Source organism: Sus scrofa, chromosome 9 (genome assembly GCF_054392235.1).
Source record: "Sus scrofa isolate SSC_HxYL_T2T_F1_AM1 chromosome 9, Sscrofa_HxYL_maternal_Yorkshire_Landrace_v2.0, whole genome shotgun sequence".
Classification (NCBI taxonomy): domain Eukaryota; kingdom Metazoa; phylum Chordata; class Mammalia; order Artiodactyla; family Suidae; genus Sus; species Sus scrofa.
The window spans coordinates 53,922,434-53,942,083 of NC_139391.1; the positions used below are offsets into that span (position 1 = coordinate 53,922,434).

Here is a 19,650-nt window from a genome sequence, read left to right on the forward strand (position 1 = left end):
CTTATATGTGGAATCTAATAAAAAGTGATACAAAAAAACTTATTTATAAAACAGATTCTCACTGCTCTTGACCAAAGCGTTCTTCTCTGAGAGTCAGGGGCTCCTGCCACTGGGGGCTCTCCTGTCTGCTCCTTTCTGTACCAACCACCAACTGGGGGCATTTAGCTCAGCTAGATGAGACTTCTCGGGGGTCAACTAGGACCCTCCCCTTCCTTGAGGCTGGGGAAGAGCCGAAGGTCCAGGCCTGAGAGTTGACTCCACAGGTATAATGGGAGTTGCCAACGTAGCCATGCTATTCAGTTCTTATTCAGTTTGCACTAGATTAACCCACGTTTCTTTGTGTATTTTCTTATGCCTCTGGTCTTGTGTACATATTTGATCTTGGGCATTAGTCAGAAATGTCACAGAATGTTAGAGCCAGAAGGGAACTTAGAAATCACCCCCTTCAACCTTGTATGGAGGAAGAAACTAATGATCCGAAGAGTGTCATCTGCCCGGAGCCACTGGTCGCAGGGCTGGGGCCTCGGTCCTGGATGGCAGGGGTGTTCACCCCTTGCGTCCCTCCCCAGTCTTATTTCCTGACCCCCCCCTCCTGCCCCCGCAGCCCACCACAGGGCTAGTTGTGATGACTAGTTCTAAGAATGTGCCTGCTTATTCCAGTTTGTAGCCCTGGCCCTTGCTGTTCCTTCTACCAGGGATTTTGCACTCCCCTCAAACATCCCATCCCATCATAGCTCAAGACCACCCCCACTCCCCTGGAAACTCCCTCTCCATGAGTCCTCTCCCACCCGTCCATGCAATTGGACCCCTGCCTCTGGACACTCCTATGCCTTGCAAGTGCTGTTGCTATGAGACGTCCTATGGATGCAACAAGGGTTTATTCTCTTTTGTGCCACCATTGTTGACTGTGATGGGACCATCTCCACTGATCCTTGCAAATCTACTGCCTAGCACAGAGCCTGGCACACAGTAGGCACTCAATAAATACACATGATGGGTGACTTAACAATGGGCTGGGACAATCTACCCTTATGTCTTGGGTGCTGAGGGCTCAGGTCTGAGAGTTTATCTGGTGGTTTGAGAGTAGGACTTTGTGCATTTTCTTCCTTCACCGGCCCTTCCTTTTTCAGAAATGTGCCAGGATCAGCCTCAGAAGGGGATCAGCCTTCTCTGGTTATGTTGCAAGTCATTCGGGTTTTCCTTTGTTCTACCCATCATTTCTTCACTCACTCATTCCTTCCACATTTATTGAGTGATCACTCAGACTCAGTTCTGCTCACTGTGGATATTGTGGTGACCAGACAGACAATGCTTGCCCTTCTGAGCTTCTGCTTCAGATGCATCACTTAGCCACAGGAAGTGCTACCTCACTTGGACAAATCACTGGGCCTCAGTGTCACCATCTGCAAAATGCTATCCATAGAGCAGGCTGGGTGTGTGTCTGGCACCATGTCTGGCCTTGCATATGGCCGGGGCTGGCGAGGCTGCTGGTCTGAGTGTGGGTGCACATGCGTGTGGGTACTGGTCATTTTGCCTCCTCTCTTCCCTCGTGCGTTGCTTCTGGGGGCTTTTTAATCAGCAAGGCACAAGATCCACTAGAGTTCTGGGGCAGAGATGAAGTTTTCTGTGCTGGAACGTAAAGCAAAGGACAAGGAACAGGCTTAGTGAGCCACTCCCCCATGCTGGGCGCCATTACACACCATCATGTCATTTACTCACACGGACCTGCTGAGGGCGCTGTTAGTCTCCCATTTCTCAGAGGAGAATACTAAGGGTCAGGGTGGGTAGATGCTGGTTCCCAGTTCCACAGCTGGTCAGCTGCCAGCAGCCAAGTGGTCTCAGAACCTGCAGCTGCACTGACCGCCACCTAGCCTCTGCGGGACACTTCTCCATGTGTCAGGAAGGCCCTGCTGGCCTGAGTGTCACAAAGCCTCCTTCAATAAAGAACTCAAAACATGTTTGTCTTGGCAACATTTTTGTATCGACCCTGTTCGTGGCACATGGATTAGTATGCAGTTGGGTGGTCTTTAAAAGATGGACATTTTCTCTAGGATCAATAAGCTGAGTGAGTTGAGTCTAAATTCATCAAAATGTCACCTGAAACAAATTCAGTCTCTGGACTTTGGCCCTCAGGTCGATGACAGGGGCAGGGAGCCGAATCCAGGGAAGAAGAAGGTCTGGGGCACCTGTTGGGCCAGTGCAGGTTCAATAAACTGGGGTGGGGGAGTCCTACCTGGAGACCAGCATCCTAGAAACTAGCCCTCCTTCCTCCACTCCAGACTCCATGCTTGCCTCCAAGGAGAGTAGCTGAGCAAGAAGCTGGGTGATGACTCCCTGCCTTTGAGGTCACTTGGTCCCACCCTCACAGCTGATATAGGATCCCCTCTACAGCATCTCTGAGAAGCAGTCACATGGTTTCCCCTTCTAGTGGATCCTTCTAGTGACAGGGAGCTCATTACTTTGCAAGGCTGTGCTTTTCATTTTTGGAAAGCTAAATTTTTTTTTTTTGTCTTTTTGCTATTTCTTGGGCCGCTCCCGCGGCATATGGAGGTTCCCAGGCTAGGGGTCGAATTGGAGCTGTAGCCACCGGCCTACACCAGAGCCACAGCAACGCGGGATCCGAGCCACGTCTGCGACCTACACCACAGCTCAAGGCAACGCCGGACCCTTAACCCACTGAGCAAGGCCAGGGACCGAACCCTCAACCTCATGGTTCCTAGTTGGATTTGTTAACCACTGCGCCACGATGGGAACTCCGGAAAGCTAAAATATTTTTAAAGGTTCTTTTTTTTTTTTTTTAAAGGTTCTTTAATAGTTAACTTAAATATCCTCTATGGCCCTGTAACTGTGACTAATTAGTCCCAAATCTGTCCCTGGGACCACACAGAGCAAGACCAGCCCACTTCCTTCCAGCTACTCAGAAGTTGAGCAGATGGTCTTCCTCTTCTCCAATAGAAACAACCCTTGGGGGTTTGGGGCCTGGGATGCTGGCGGCCCAGAAAGTTTCCCTAGCCTCTCTGTGTATTCAGGGCTCTGCTTTCTCTCACTGTGCCTTCCTTAGCATCTCAGAAGAAGGAGGATGATGAATGGGAATTCCTTGGAGGAATCCTTGCCTCACACATCTGGAAAGGAAAGACAGTGATCCCGGGTGTCTCATTCAGGGGGGAGTGTGTATGTCTCAGGATGGCGGGGAAGATAGGTGTGCGGGTCCCCGTGGGGTGGACATGCAGGGAGCCCTGTCTCACATGTGTGAAAGTGTGGGGTATGTGGGTGAGCACCTGTGTCTGCTGCTCACAGGCCCTGGGGGTGGGGCTGTAATGATGCTCTTGTGACCCAGAAGCCATCTCCCCAGGGGAGAGTTCTCTGCCTGCAGTGACAAGGTGTTTCAGCCCAATGGGCTTTTGTACCTCTGACTGTTTAATTCCTGCTTCTTCTGTCTCTAAAACTACCTTATGCTCTTGGACTTGTGAAAGTTCTCCTATCCCAGCAGGTCTGGGCTTACTGATGCTGACAGCCTTGTCCACGGGCAAGTTTCTACCCCGTGAGATGTTCTTCATGCATTCTTTTTTCTTTTTCTTTTTCTTTGTTGGCTGCCCCATGGCCTATGGAAGTTCCCTGGCCAGGGATCAGATTCAAGCTGCAGCTCTGACCTATGCTGCAGCTGTGGCAATGCCAGATCCTTAACCCACTGTGCAGGGCTGAGGATCGAACCTGTGTCCCAGGGCTCCAGAGATGCCGCTGATCCCATTGCACCACAGCAGGAACGCCTCTCCATGCATTCTTTTCATGCAATTTATCTCCATTAACTTGGATGACACCAAGGGTCGGCAAAGGAGCACAACTGCTGGGGAGCACACTAGCCAGAGAGCAGTGGAACCGGATCTAGATCAAACCCAAAGCCGCGCTTGTCCTCCTGCACAACCACCATGAAGCAGCCACCAGGGGAGGTCTCTGGCCAGAGGGCAGCAGGCCTCCCTCCCCGCCAGCTGGCCTTGGCCCCGAGGTTGGGCAGGTAGGAATGAAAACAGATGATGGCAGGGTGGACTCCAGCGAGCCCACCAAGAGCTCTTGGAATTGATCACTTGGGAGGGTTATTAGTTCCTGAACACAGGTGGGTATAAAATCCAATTTCTAAAATCCCATCTGCGTCCGGGAGAGTTGAGGCTTCTCTGTCAAGTATGACTTCGGCAGGTACCCTGGGCAGCAGCTCCTCACTCCCCAAACCCTTGCCATCTGAGCTTTCATCCCTCTGATTAACTTATTAGGTTTCTTTTCTTTCTTTCCTTTTCTCTTCCTTCCTTTCTTTCTTTTTGTCTTTTTAGGGCCATACCCATGGCAAAGGGAAGTTCCCAGGCTAAGGGTCGAATTGGAGCTGCTGCCGGTCTATGCCACAGCCACATCAGTGGGGGATCCGAGCGTGTCTGTGACCTACACCACAGCTCACGGCAACACCAGATCCTTAACCCACTGCATAAGGCCTGGGATTTAACATGTATCTTCATGGATCCTAGTTGGGTTCATTACAATTGGGCCATGATGGGAACTCCTACTTAATTAGATTTCTACTGGACCTTCCTCAGCAGGGAGCTCGAGTCCCCATGACCTGAACTCTCACTGGACCAATAACTTCTCTTATGAACAGGCTGGGGCTCAGCGGGAGAGGGGAGCTAGAGATGGAGTGTAAGGGACGAGGGCCAGAGGGAACGGGGCCATGTCACGGGGGGGCCCAAGCGGAAGTCCCCTGAGCAGGATGGCATTTGTGTCTGTCTCCACATCTGGATTTGCACCTGGATCTGGACAATTCTTGCAGGTTATCAGCTGTGGTAACCTTCGTCCCCAACATCCTTTCTGTTCCCCATCTCTTCCTCTCCCCGTCACCGTGTTAGGGGTATCTGCTCATGTGTCTGTCTGTCTCCTTGGACTGTAAGGTCCTTGAAAACAGGGGGCATGCCATCTTTTTATACCTGACCCATGTCACCGTGACTGGTCCATAGTAGGAATTTAACACATACTTGCTGAATGGGCCAGCAGTGGACAACAACTGAAAGTATAAAGCTGTGCTGTACTCTGTTTCAGCCCACCCAAGGCCCCCATAGTTGGGACAGCCAACAGCCATCAAAGGGCAGCCAACAGCCACCATGGCTGGTCTGGCCAGGGAGGTCTTTGTCCTAGAGCTGGGCCACACATAGAACGCTGGGACTGATCAGTACAAGAGGGAAGAGCATGCTAGGCAGGAGGAACGGCTTGGGTGAAGCTTGAGGGTAGGAAGCGGCAAGAGGCAGCTCTGAATGCGGCAGGGAGGTGGGATCCTTGCAGGGAAGTCTGGAAAGCTGGGTGAGGTCCACTGTGGAGCGCTGTGAAGGTGGAGGGTGGAGCCTGGATCCTTTCCCCCTGGCACAAAGAGTCTTCCCATTGGCCCAGGCCAAGCCCCACCTGGTTTCCCAGATTTATACACTGCCCTCCAGGTGAGTCTCCTGCAGGGAAGGGGCTGGGATGGTTCCTGTACCCCAGGGACAAGCAGAGCTACCGGTGGCCTGGGACAGCTGGCCCTGTCTCCCCTCGGAGTCCGGAAGGAAGACCAAGCCCTGGGATCTTCTGATCTGGGGGACACTTTGCTCCCCGACTTGGCCAGGGGCTAACCCAGGAGTCTCCTCTTGAGCCAGGACTGGGTCTCAGGACGAGAGTAGACTCTTAGCACCTCACTCATAGCACCTCAGGGAGCCTCTGGTGTCCTAATGAGGGAGGGACACCCCACACAGGGTACTGGAAAGGGGTTGCCACTTACAGATAGACCAGACCTGGCCTCCAGGCCCCCCAGTTCTATGAGGTTGGTATTCATCGTCTTATTTCACAGCTGGAGAAACAGATTCACTGGAGTTAAGCAACCTGCCCGAGGTCACACAGCTAAGCAGAGGGTTATCCATTTCCAAAGCCAGGCTTCTTCTCTTGATTTGGCCCTGGTCTGCCTGTGAGGTTCATCTGGCCTTACCAGGTGACCTTGACCAAATCATCGAACCTCTATGAACTTCAGGTTTTTCATGTCTCCAGCCAGGGAGTGAATTCCCAGTGACCTCCCTACTTGGGTCAGACCCGGGTCCGACCCGGGTCCCTCTCCCACCACTGCTGCTCCAAGGATGAGCCGTTTGCTAGGCTGTTGGGTTTTGTCAGCAGCCCCCGCAGCTGCCTTCACCAGCCTCGCTAAGCCCCGGTTTGTGTTTCTGCTTTCCCTGTTTTGCCTGTGTGAGTTGGTATCAGAACGCGCTCCCCTGATGCTGCCGGAAGCAATAATCCAGACACGGTTGGAGGGTTTAGTGGAAATCCTCCGCTATAGTAGAAGAAAGCAAAACCCTGCAAATCGAGGATTTGGGCAGATGCAAAATCTGCCCATTTACCTTTCAAATCCAGGCTGCAGGGATGGCTGAGGTGCAGGCGCACACCCTCAGCTCCGGGTTGAGGGGGCAGAAGGGGCAGCTGAATGCAGAGGTCTCTGGGGTCTCCAAAGGCCTGGGTTCCCTGAGGTCCGAGGGCTCCCTTTTGCAGGACAGGCCAGCACCTCCTGCAGTCACACTTATTTTCTTACACACTTAAGTCCTTAGCACTGACCTAGAAGGGGATTATTCCTATTCATGGTCCCAGGCTCAGACAGCTTTAAGGGACTTGCCCAATGTCACACGATCAGTAAGCGACAGTGCAGGGAAGACCGTCTGACCCCTGCTAGGGGGATACTGCTCTCTGCTCTTGGCCACCAGACCCTCCCATCCTCCACTGCCCCATACCAACTACCTGTCATCCTGGACAATAACCCTGATGGGTTTAGCCTGCTCCCCTGGCCCCTCGCGCCTCCTGTGTGTCTCGGAGGGAGCTTCCTCCATCTGACCCACCCATCGGTGGTCACAGACCCTCCTGCGGTTCTCAGCTGGCTGTGGACTCTCTCAGCACCAAGGGGGTTGTATGGTTACCAGGGTAAGTTCGCTCCTGAGCTCTGCTTGCCAGCTGCTCTAGGGCAATGAGTTATCTTTCTAAAATGAGTTCTTCCATTTCTGAGACTCTGAAACCTCAGATTTACCAAACTGTAGGCTTTCTTCCCAGCACAGGATAGCTGGGATCATGGCCAAGGCTGAGCTGCTCACAGAACCCCTGCTCCAACATCATCAAATCAGTGATAACAATCTGGTCCAGACCCCCCAGTGCCCAGCACACAGGCACTAACACACAGGCGCCTCTCTCTGTCTGTCTGTCTCTCTGTCTGTCTGTCTGTCTCTGTCTCTCTCTCTCTCCCTCATCTATGTATTTGTAAACATAGATACAAAACGAATACACAAAGGAGGTTAGCATAATGCAGATAGGAAATGTGATGGGCTCAGGCAGACCCGGCTTCAAATCCCAGCTCCACCACTTATTAATTGCACAACCGCAGGCAAGGCATTTAACTCCTCTCTTTCCTTCTTTGTAAAATGGAAATAATAATATCACCCACTCAAGGAGCTGCTATGGGGATAAAATGAGATCAGTCACTGAGCACAGTGCCTGGTCCGCCGCAAGGGCTCCACACGGGGAATCTCCTGCCATCTCGCTCGCTGCCCATGGAAATGCCCGCTGTCTCAGTCTGCTGTGTGACAGCCAGAGGCTGCTGGAGAGGGAGGCTGCCTGTGAGCGGGGCCCGCTGAGGAAGCTGCTAGTGACTGCAGCCTTTCAGAAGGCATTACAGGCCATTGTTTTAATCAATACTATATTATTTCCTCCGTGGCATCTATCCCCATGTTTATTATGTGTAAATAGGGTTTTTCAATGATGTGAATGTGTTAGTTCAACGTAGCTGACATTCAGCGCATGCAATCTGGTGGCTGCCCCTCAGGACCTCCAGGAAAATGAGATGATGTATCTGCCACAAAGCCGTCCTCGGGAGTGAAATTCGAGAAATACAACTTGGTGGCCATCAGGGCAGCGGGTGCACGCTTGCAGGCTGCGTGCTCGAGTGAGGAAAATAAATAATACACATGGGCCATGGGAGCACGGTCTAGCTCCTGGGGAGAGGGTGTTCATGGCTGGTGGTCCAGAGCCTGGGTGTTGGGGTCCCCATCTCTTTGCTGCCCAGAGCTAGATCCTACAAAATAGGTCTTTGTGGTCTGACTGACTCCTGCTGATGTTCTCCTTTCCTGCTGACGCTGGAGCTTGTCAAAGCTCATGCTCCTGGATTCTCAGGTGACCCCCCTCCCCTGCTTCCCATTCTGAGGCCCCCGGGGGTCTGAAAACCCATTTTGCACGTGTGTCTCTGGCTCAGCCCCCGGGGTGGGCTTGGCCCAGCCTTGCTGTCCAGGCAGCAGAGGAAAGCACCTGTGGCTCTTCCACACTTTCCATGTGGGCTCCACCCTCTTCTAGTACCAGGGTGCTCAGAACATCGGATGGCGGCACCGCCGGCACCTCTCTTTCCGAACCGCTGGACCGAAGCTGAAGCAGGAGGGCTCATGGTGAGAGGTGGGAAGAGCTTCCTCATCATGACTTCACTGCAGCTGCAGCTCAGATGCCTCTACCACATGTCTCACAACCAACAGGTCAGACCCCAGGAATGGCCACTAAACAGTGTCAGCTCTCAGACCACTCCGGGCTCACTTGTGCAGCTCTCTGGAGCTCGTCATAGAAGAGTCAATCTCTCCCAAGACAGTCTGTGGACTTCTATCAACAGGATGCGCTTTCAGCCCTTGTTTTCTTTTATTATTTTTAGTTTTGCTTTTTAGGGCCACACCCGCAGCATATGGAAGTTCCCAAGTTAGGGGTCGAATGGGAGCTGCAGCTGCCAGCCTACACCACAGCCACAGCAATGTGGGATCCAAGCCGCATCTGCGACCTACACCACAGCTCAGGGCAACGCCGGATCCTTAACCCACTGAGCGAGGCCAGGGATTGAACCTGCATCCTCATGGATACTAGTCGGGCCCGTTACCACTGAGCTACAGTGGGAATTCCCTCATCCCTTGGTTTCTTAAGTGTCTGGAAGCAGAGGACTGAGTAGGAAACTGTTGACCTTCTATCTTCATACCAAATGGGTTAGGGTTAGGGTTACAGGTGAGGGAGGCCACCTGCAAGAGTGCTGGGACAGAAGGGATCTGTGTCTAGCCCTCCCTGCCCATCTGTTCACCTGTCCACAATGCCTGTCACACTGCAGGCCCACCCAGCTAAAAGGTACTTTATAAAGGAAACGGCTGCTGTTATCACTAAGCTCCACCTGTATGTTTTCAACTTTCCGCACAAAACGTGGCTGGTTGGGCTGTGGCTCCCCCTCACTGTCTGAGAGAAGCGACAGAGTTGTTTTTCTTGGCAAATACATATAAAATCATAAGCCCTGGCAGGATTCCAACCTGAGTAATGGCCGTCTGCCTCCTCCATCTCCTCAGCAGCTTCGAGCAGAAACATTACTCTTTACTTCCTCTCTTTAAAAACACACTCTCTGTGGGAGAGCATCACTCGGCCGGATCCCTCCCCAGCGTGGCTGCATTTCCATGATGGGAAGTGAGGGATGAGCTCAGATTATAGTGCACGTTTGGGAAAACCTAGCAAGATGTTGGGCCCAGAAGAGGCACCTGAGGGTCTTGAATCAGAAAGACACCCCCCCCCCGCCCCCCGCCATCCACATGGCCTAGTTGGTGAGGAACACGGAGCCCAAATCAGTAAGAATCATATTGCTGCGGGCTGCCACGTCCCTGGTCTAAATCATTATGGAGTAACTGGGCAACTAGGTTCCCTGACTGGAGCTGGATATTCATGAACAAATACAACACTGTCTTGCTGAGCTCCGTGTGTTGTCCTTGTGTTGGGGGGGGGCGTTGTCTTGTGTCTTCTAGCGCACACAGAGTATGTAGCATAAAGATATGCAACCCCCCTCATCCTTCGATTGTTGATCTTTTTTTTGTTTGTTTTGGTATGTTTTAATTAAAGTGTAATTGATTTACAAAGCTGTGCCAATTTCTGCTGTACAGCAAAGTGACCCCGTCATACACACACACACACACACACACACACACACACACACACACACACACATCCCCTTTCTTATATTATCTTCCATCATGTTCTATCCAAAGAGACTGGAAATAGTTCCCTGTGCTGTACAGTAGGACTTCCTTGTTCATCCCTTCTAAATGCAATAGTTTGCGTCTACTAACCCCAAACTCCCAGTCCATCCACTCCCTCCCCCTTGGCAACCACAAGTCTGTTCTCTATGTCTGTGTGACTCGATCTTTATACAACCCCTTGACATGGGTTGTATTGCTACCTGGCCCAAAGGGTTTTATAAAAACCTGACAATGGAGGCTTAGAGATTAATCAGATGACCTGTTCAGAGTCACACAATCCGTGTAGCAGAAGTGGGAGTTGAACTTGAGTCTTTTGGCCTGAGAGCCACATTAAGCCTCATCACCTCTCTGGGCCATGCAGACTTTGGGCTGCCACTACCCATACTGATGGGCGGTTATCACATAGCGATGCAGCGGGAGGCTCAGGGCCAGGGGCCGGTCCCAAGTTCCACATAACTTGGCCACTGATCTGCTGGGAGCTCACTGTGGTCACTCAGTCAGACAAAGAGGTCACCTGATTGAAATCCTGGGGAGTCTTGAGGCAGGCGCGTGGCCAGGGCTCTGAAAAGGGCGAACAGCGGGCAAATGCTCAGGGCAGTTCATCCACCCCGTGGACATTCACTGAGCACCTACCAGGACTAGGCTTGGGGGCAAGACCGATCCCTGCCGTGAAGGATCTGGTGGTCTAGTGTGAGAGACAAGTCACCGACAATCAGACTAGAGAACGAGAGAAGCCTGGCACCTTGATGCACAGGAGTGCCACCACCACATGGTAGCTCTGGAGAAGGTTCCCGGGGGGACATGACAGCTAGGCTAAAACCGGAGGAGAGGCAGATAATGGGGCTCAGGAGAAGCAACCTGAAAAGGCCAGGAACTGAGAAAGAGAGTGTTCTCTTCACATGATGACACATTTGGTCTGGACTGGAGCGGAGCTGGAGGGAGAGTCGTGGGCAGGAGGGTCTGGCCAAGAGGTGTTAGCAGAGGTGACCTTGCCACCTCGAGTGGTGAGTCTATGGAGCCACCACGTCTTCCCAAACCCACTGCCTTTCCTTCATCCTGACCCCAAAGCCTGGAGAGTCTTCACTTTGTTTTGGGCTCCCTCCGCCTTTAACTTTACCTGAGGAAGTCGGTGGAGATGCACTCAAACCAGAGCCGACACCACTAACCCCCGAATCAGAAAAAGCAAAAAACAAAAAATACCCCAAACCCCTGGCTGTGCTTTATCAACTGAAGGACTGTAATCTGGGAGATGTTCATTTAACATATTTCTGCTTTCTGAATGGCTTTTACTTGTCACTAAATCGAAACTTCAGTACAATATATGTGAATGATTAGACTCTGTAATACATTCCTGCAAATTTAGATTAGGAATGATTATGACTTAAGTGAAATAGTTGAGCACAATTCTTATTGCCATCCATCTCTTCTCTCTCTCTCTCTTTTTTGTCTTTTTAGGGCCACACCCTTGGCATATGGAAGTTCCCAGGGGTCTAATCGGAGCTATAGCTGCCAGCCTATGCCACAGTCACAGCCACGCCAGATCCAAGCCGCATCTGCGACCTACACCACAGCTCATGGCAACGCCGGATCCTTCACCCATTGATTGAGGCCAGGGATCGAACCTACGTCCTCATGGATACTAGTCGGGTTTGTTTCCACTGAGCCACAACGGCAACTCTTATTATGCTTGCTTTAGGATCTGTCCCCCTGGTTCAGAAATCTTTCTTCTCTGGCACATCCCAAGCACCTACAGCACAGCTTGGCTGTGAGTAGGCACTCAGGAAATATGTGCCCAAGGACTGGATTTATGAGCTGGGCTAGAATTCTGTCTCTGGAGATAACTGAGGTGAGGCTGGGGAGATGGCGGTGGGGGAGCCAGGGTAAACTAAGGGCATCAGTCACTCCAGCGGGGAGCTCGCTGCAGGCAGAAAGAAATAACAGCAATTTGGTGCATGGAGCCTGGCGCCTATTCTTCAAGGGAGCCCCGAGCCCCCAGAATTTTCCGGGAATCCCTGAGCACCTGCAACCTGGCCACCTTTCCCCGTCCCTCCCAGCAACCTGACGAAACACCTTCCAATCAGAGCAATTACTGCCGCTCCCAGCCCCTGCCTCTTGAGGTGTCTGCCTCCTGGGGCTCTGGCTGAAGACAATATTTCTCTTCTGTTCCACATGACAACAGCGACAACAAATAACAGGGTGGCAGATGAAGGGCCCTCCAAGCCCTCCAGAGCTGAAGAGCCTGGGCTGTTGGTGGGGTCTGCAAGGAGGGAACCAAAATGACAGCCACCCTCTGACTCTTCTAGGACTTTCAGTGTCACTCTGGCCAAGGGGGGGAGGGGGCTGCAGGCAGGGCTGGCATCAGAGTCCTGTTGACGGCTCAGGTCCTCTGCTCTTGCAGCTCATGGGGAGCCGGTGTTCCGTCAAGGCCCAGGCTGTGGGTCTTGCTAATTGCCTCCTCATCCCCATAGCCCTGTTGAGGCAGCTACTCTTGATTCAAAAGAGAAAATGGGAACTCAGAGAGCCTGAGTAATTGCACTGGGTCACACAGCTCATTATTAAGTGGCAGTGCTGGGGCAAGAACCCCTGTGTTTCTGTGCTCAGAGCACATCTGTCCTCTCTAGCACTATGGGCCCGAGTGGCATGGACCCTTCCTGGAGGGTGTGAGCGCAGCTCCTTGCTTCCCAGCTCCTGCAGCTGGGTCACAGCATCCTGCCACCTGGCCTCACATTGTCTGTGTCCTCACCCCCTCCGCAACCCCCCCCACCCCGCCATGGGCTGCAAGTTGAGTTCTGTTTCAGTTATACCCAAGGGCCCTTCTCTCTGCTCATCCTCAGGAGTGGGGCTCCACCTGAATACCAACCACGGCCCAACTGCAGCAGAGAGTATCTTTGGGTACCCACACCAGTGCTAACGTGAGTACGAACATGAATATGAATACGAATACGAATACAATATGAATACTAATAGTAATTAATACTAATACTAATGCTAGTTTATATTTGTCGAGAATTTATTGAATCCCAAATGTGAATCCAGGAAGCTGACGCTGAAGATCTATGTTCTTTTCTTTTCTTTTTTTTCTGTTTCTTTGTAGGGCCGCACCTGAGGCATATGGAGGTTCCCAGGCTAGGGCTTGAATAGGAGCTGCAGCTGCTGGCCTATACCACAGCCACGGCAACGAGGGATCTAAGACACATCTGCAACCTACATCACAGTTTGCAGCAACGCTGGATCCTTAACCCACTGACCAAGGCCAAGGACTGAACCCGAATCCTCATAGATAGAGGTCAGGTTCTTAATTCGCTGAGCCACAACAGGAATTCCTAAAGATCTGTGTTCTTAACCATTGTATGTCCTGCCTCTTCCTCAGATGACATGGTCCTTTGACTGAAACCACCGTGGCATTCTCTGCCTTGTTAATATCCCTTTTCAAAATGACTTCTAGAACTGAGTACAAAATTCCAGATGTGGCCTGACCAGGCAAAGCGCAGGGACATGTCACATCCCTATGTTTTCAACATCTTTTTGCAATTAATCCTGTCTAGGATTGCACTTACTTTTTTGGGTCCCTGAGCCTCAGGATTGGCAACCATTAGGCTTTTTGGTCAGTCCTAAGTTCCTGCATCTTCCAGGAACCGGCTGCTGGGGGTAAAGCTCTTTTTGCTCCCCTCTTGCGTGGCCGAGGGCTGAAGCCCAGCTTTCCTCCCCCCTTGGAGGAGCCTGTGTCTCCGATGGCTGCCCTTGGCCCTGCTGTGGTGCTGAGAAAACACTCCAGATGAAAGAGAACATGGGCTCGGGCAAGTAGGGGGCTGGATGGAGGTGAAACGGCCTGTGAAGGTCGCTGCCACTGCCTGGTGAGCGATCTGTCCCCATTTCAGCCTCAGTGGGAAAGTGATGGAGGGTGTAATTAGGGCCTGAGCGGTGCCTGGGGCGGGTGGGGGTGGAAGGGCTGCTGTTCAAGGAGGCTGGGGACACAGACAGGAGTCTCTGTCCTCCTGGATGGGGGAGGGAGTGTGCCTGCTCCTCCAGGGGGAGGAGGAATAGCATGGGAAGCTCTCTTGGACCTGGAACTGCAGATCCCTGATCTTCCCCAGGCCTGTGGTGGTGGAGTTGGGGAAGGGAGTGAGGGGGGGATGGAGTGAGGTAGGAAATGTCACCAGAAAAACTTGGAAGGGAGTAAAAGTGAGTCTTGTCTTGTCTTGCCTTTTCATTCCCCCAGCTTTTGTCTCCACCTTGTCCCCTCCCCTCATCTCCTAGAGAGCTGGGAGCTCAGGCTTCTGGAGACCCTCCCTTGTTGGGCAACCCCCCGCCCCATGCCTGGGTTCTCCCTCCTCTGTTCTCTTTGTGCCTTTTCTCATCACAGTTTACACGTCCTGTGTGTCTCATTTCACCCCATTCCCTGGGGGACTTGCCTTATTAGAAAGTGATCTAAGGCACTAATACAGTATTAGGGTGTTCAAGTCTAACAATTGGCTTGATGCTTATAAGCAGCTGTCACCCATGGGTATAAAGACTTTAACAAGAGAATTTCTTAACCTCCAGGCATAAATCCCAGGGTGCGCTCCCTTGTGTTCTGGCAGGGAGGGCATCTGGGCAGGGTAAACTAGAACTGGTTATATTGCCTGGGGCCCTGCTTCTCCTGTGACCAGCCCTTTATGATTCTCAGATACTGACATTGCTTCTTAGGATAATGCTTGAGATTGAGAGGGTGGAGATTTTCCTTAGGATGATGAAAGGAAGCTCAGAGAAGGTCTGTGTCTTGCCCAAGGTCACACAGCTCACCGTTCCTGGAGCCCTAGCAGCCCCAGGCCCTCGCTGGGCCAACAGCCCCCAGTCCCCTTCTAGCCCCTCAGGGTGGGGACAGATTCTGGGGTCTGCCATGCTCGGGCTGGGGGCTTTTGCCTTGAACTCTTCAGAGATGCATACTCTAGATGGCTAAGGGCTGGTGTGCAGCCCTGGATGGGCCATGAAATAAAATTCCAGAGCTGCTACCAGGCCACTTGGATGGAGAACTGCAGTGCACTGAGCACCTATGAGGTCTCAGAACCTGTTCCAGCTATTTCCCCAATGGTTATTGTTTTAATCCTTACAAAGAACACAGGGAAATGGGCATCCTTGTTTCCTATATATGGATGAGAAAACAGAGGCAGGGCAAAGTCTGAAGTCACACAGCTAAGAAGTAGGGGAGCCAAAATTGGACTCTTCCAGCCACTTCCAAAGCTCATGTTCTTTCTCCTACACTGGGTGGCCTCCCAAGGAAGATTGGGGTCTAGAAGAGGCAGTTTCCTTGACGAGTTTGGTCCAGTGAGGAATGCCGAGCACATCAGGATGCACGGGACTGTGGCAAAGAAAAGCGCAGCAGGTGAGCCTACTCTGTGGGGAGCAGTGTTCCCTGGAGCTGGAAGTGAGTAGTCCTTTGGTCTGGGTCAGGGCCAAGGGATCCAGGGTAATGGGCCCAGCAGGTCCATCTGGGGAGGTCTTTGGGAGGAAGTGAGTTTGGAACCAGTCCTAGGCTGGGCTGTGAGTGCTTTAGGAAGTGAAAGCTGCTGTGGGCAACTGGGTGTGGCCACAGGGGAAAAGGGCCTGAAGCAATGAGAAGCAGGCTGCTGCCCAGAGGAGAGGGGCTGGCAGGCCTTGTGTGTGGAGCTGGGGGGAGGGAAGAGCCGAGAGGGAAGGAGACGTGTGGTCCAGCCATGTTTGGACGCTTGCATGAAGGGCTTCTCGGCCAGAAGCCCCTGGAGCCCACCTGCTCCACAGAGAATGGTTCTCCAACAGGAAAAGCACCAGGGCTTTGGAGGAGCAAATGTTTCCATGGAGCCTGGACACTGTTTTCTGCAGGTCATCCTTGTATGGACGCGGACCATGGGCCAGGTGGCTCTTCAGAGCTGTCCCCTGACAGCAAGCCCAGTAAGCGATCGCTCCATGGTCACCGCTTGTGCACTCAGCCATTGTTAACTGGTGACTTGAAAATTACTTTTATTTAGCACTGTTATCAGGAGACTGCAGGGGCGCCGGCATTTCCACTCGGCTAGCTCTTTCTGGCTGACGGCAGCAGCAGGCCACGTGCCACACAGTCCCTAGCCCCTCCCTGCTCACGTGGGCACCAGGGCAGGGTGCTAAGGAGACCCAGCAGCAGGCCTGCTCTTGCCAGCCTGCTGCTTCCCCTCTGGGCTCAGATGGCTAAGGGCTAACAGGCCTGGCCCTGTTCCCTGCTGTCTGGTCGGCCCAACTTGCTGATCATTTCCCTGTGGCCGCCCTGCCCCGAGTGCATGAGACAGTCTAGAACAGCGTCCTCAGCTGGGCTCTGGGCACGCGCAGACTGGCTGACATGCAGGACTTGTGCCATTTTTTAATTTTGAGTGAATGTGCACAAAAGCTTTAGGGAAGGAGAACGTTCAGTCTTCATAGCTTTTAGCAGTTTCTCTAAAGGGTTTGTGACCCTCCCAAAGCTGGGAAGTCATCCTCGACCACCCCTCCGGGCAGCTGCGCAGGCTGACCCACTGCCTTGTTGTCACCATTGCAGCAGTCCTCAGGGTGTCAGGAGATGCCATTTGACGGTTCTCCTCTGGAGGAAAAGGCCAGGTCCTTGCTTTGTCAACTGTGTTCCATGGATGGGCGGGTGTTTGCTGACTGACTGACAGAACACAGGGAGAGATGGAGGAGATGGAGCATTTGCAGAACCTCCTGCCTTTCCTTTCTGCCTTCACAGGGGAAAGAACTTACATCCCTTGGCTTCCTTCCTTCCATTGTGTGTTGGCACAGTGCATGTTCCTTCCATCTCAGGATCCCTGAGATCCCATCCCCACCCAGAGGGGCACAGAGCTCTGTGGTGCAGTATCTGCAGTAGGGTGAGGCTCCTGCACCTGGAGAAGGAGGAAGGCCGGGGGGTGGGCCGGGAGGAATGAGGAGTTGGTAAAACCTAAGGAGGTGGTGAAGGGCAGGTGAGTCCTTTCTTTCCAGGCAGCGAGGCTGCCCCCTACTGGAAGGTCTGGGCTAGCCAGTTGACTTCCTTGGGCCTCAGAGGTCTCCTGAGTGGGACTTTTGAGGGTACACAGAGGCAGTAGCAGAAACTCCCCAAGACCCCTGCCAGCTCTACTGTTCTGATTTCTCACACATCCTCCTGGCTAATTCCCCTTTTCTGTCCAGTCTTGGGTCCTCATAGAAAGACAGAGACCCTGAATAGAACATAGGAAAGAAAAAAAATCACTGTCCTAATGATTGTAGAGAATTCTGAAGCCACAGAGAAGGAACTTGTGATTAGGGGCTGGGTGGTGTTTTCTGCAAGCAGAAGTGCCATGCAGTTCTTAGCCCTCTGTGCCAGCAGGGTGGAGGTCGGGGGGGGGGGAGAGCATGGTGTTTCCTGGCAAAAGCCACTTTGCAGCTGCTCAGGGACCCTGGGCCCAATGGGGCCTTCCTGGCTGTAGTGTGTGGTTCACAAGCAGCCACCACACGTGGATGCAGGGTCCCCTTGGCTGCCTGGGGCATTGTTTTCCCGCAGCTGTGGGGATGGTGACAAGGTCTGTGGGCTGCCAGCCCAGTTGGAGAGCACTCAAGAACCCCTTCATCGACCTCCTCTTCTCTTTCTAAGGATCTTAACCCCCACTAGCAGGAGGAGGGGCGGGGGGGGGGGGCGGTGTGTGGAAGTCCACTCTGGGCAGAAAAATGAGCCCAAAGCAGCTTCCTCTGCAGCCTGGCTCCAGAGACTCAGAGTTGGGGACAGAGTAGGAGCAGCTGCAGAGTCCTGGGCACAGCTGAGTCTAGCCAAATCTGGCCGTGCCCAGTGGGAGGACATGGCGGGGAGGAATAAGCACTCAGACAGGAGGCCTTGGACAGGCATCTGTGCAACTGATGACTTGAGTCTGGGTCTGTCTCCCTCGTTGGGTTCCTCCTGGCTCAACACTTGACCTTTGACCCGAGCCTCGTTAATTTACCAAACGTTTACACAAATCATCTCATTTCATTTCCACCACGACCCGTGAGGTTAGTACCAGCTTAGGGATGACACTGCCGTGACTCCGGGACATAAAGTGCTTTGCCCCAGTTCACACAGACCGCAAGTGGCTGAGACAGAACTAGAATGAAGTTTCCTTGTCCAAAAACCTGGTTGACAACCTGCCCTCCAGTCCCTTCAGCCAGGCCACACTGCCCCCTTGAGAGTGACAGGAGAATGGCAAGAAACGACCAAGGCTTAGGTGACAGGCTGTGACAGCAGTGGGCCAGGTGCTTCTTGCCAGAAGCTTCTTGCCAGAAGATTCTCCCAGCTCTGCAGCCTCTGCCTACTTTTCTAAAGCTTTCTTGGGTGTGGGCATGGTCAGATAGAATTGTAATCAACTATGATCAAAGAGCCAGAGGCATAGGCTGGCAATGGGTTTCTTCCCTCAGGAGCTGGGCGAAGCCGCTGAGCTCTCCAAAGGGGGCTCCTGGCCCCTTGGGAGGCAAGAAAACCTCCCAGGAAGAATCCCTTGGCCCAGGACTCTGGTGGACCTCATGGGAAGCCATACAAGCTGAGGTTGGGGATCCCACCTCGTGGCTGAACTGTCTTCTCCAGAGGCCCCTTGCCAATTTCAAGGGTCGCCTTCCAGAAGTCCCAGGAACTCTGACCTCCAACATCCATGCCCATGAAGGAGTGTCACCACGAATGCTCTGTTGACTGCCTTGTCCTCCATCTAATGCATGCCTGGCAGATGGCAGATGTTCAGCAAACTCTCAGATGAATGAATTAAGTGCCAGGAAACCTAGAAGATCATCACCTGCAGAATATCATTCACTCTATTCTCCAGAGGTGGCACCGGAGGCCCAGAGAGGCTAAATAACATGTCCGAGGTTGCACAGCCAGTTAGTGGTGGGAGAAGTACCAGAGTCGAGGTCTCCTTTCTACATGCTCTTCCTTCTGAAAAGGGGGAAGGGTAGGAATGTGAGGACCTTGATCCCAGGGTCAAGCAGCTGATCTGGCCTCTGAAGAGTTCTATCCATAGTTCCTAGCTGCCTGAGTCTCCAGTTACTGGACAAAGAAGAAACAGCTTTCATCAGGAGAGAGCTCGCTCCCTGTCTCCTGGCAGGCACGCTGGCCATGGGAAGAGGATGCTCTCAGCCACACTCTCATAAGAGCACCTGGCTCTTCCCAGCATGCCCACACACCGGGAAATCCGCTTTCCTCTTCGGGGAGGCAGGAATAAAAGCCACCACTAATAAAGTAAAAAGAGCAACAACAAGCCTCCAGCCTTGTTTTCCAGATGAGTTCCATGGCTTCTAGGGATGGGTTCTGGGAGAGAGAGAGACAGAGCCCAGGATGCAGTCTCCAGGGCCCAGGGGACACATGTGGGTACAGCCATCTGTCAATCACTAGAACCTTTACATCAGGAGGAGGGAGCAGGATGGGGTCATTATACCGGTTCTAGTCCGCCAACTGAGTCACTGAGAGAAAAGCCAGGACCCAGAAGCAATTCCCTTGCTCTAAACTTGCCATCACAAGAAAGAGAAAAACAAATAGCATATGATATCACTTATATCTGGACTCTACTATATGGCACAAATGAACCTATCTACAGAAAAGAAACAAAGTCATGGACTTGGAGAACAG

General features: G+C 52.6%; 1 protein-coding gene across 7 annotated transcripts in view; it reads right to left on the minus strand.

The window, feature by feature from the left end:
- The window catches only part of KIRREL3 (kirre like nephrin family adhesion molecule 3), a 570,289-nt gene that overhangs the window by 145,040 nt on the left and 405,599 nt on the right, over window positions 1-19,650 (minus strand). The window lies entirely within an intron of this gene.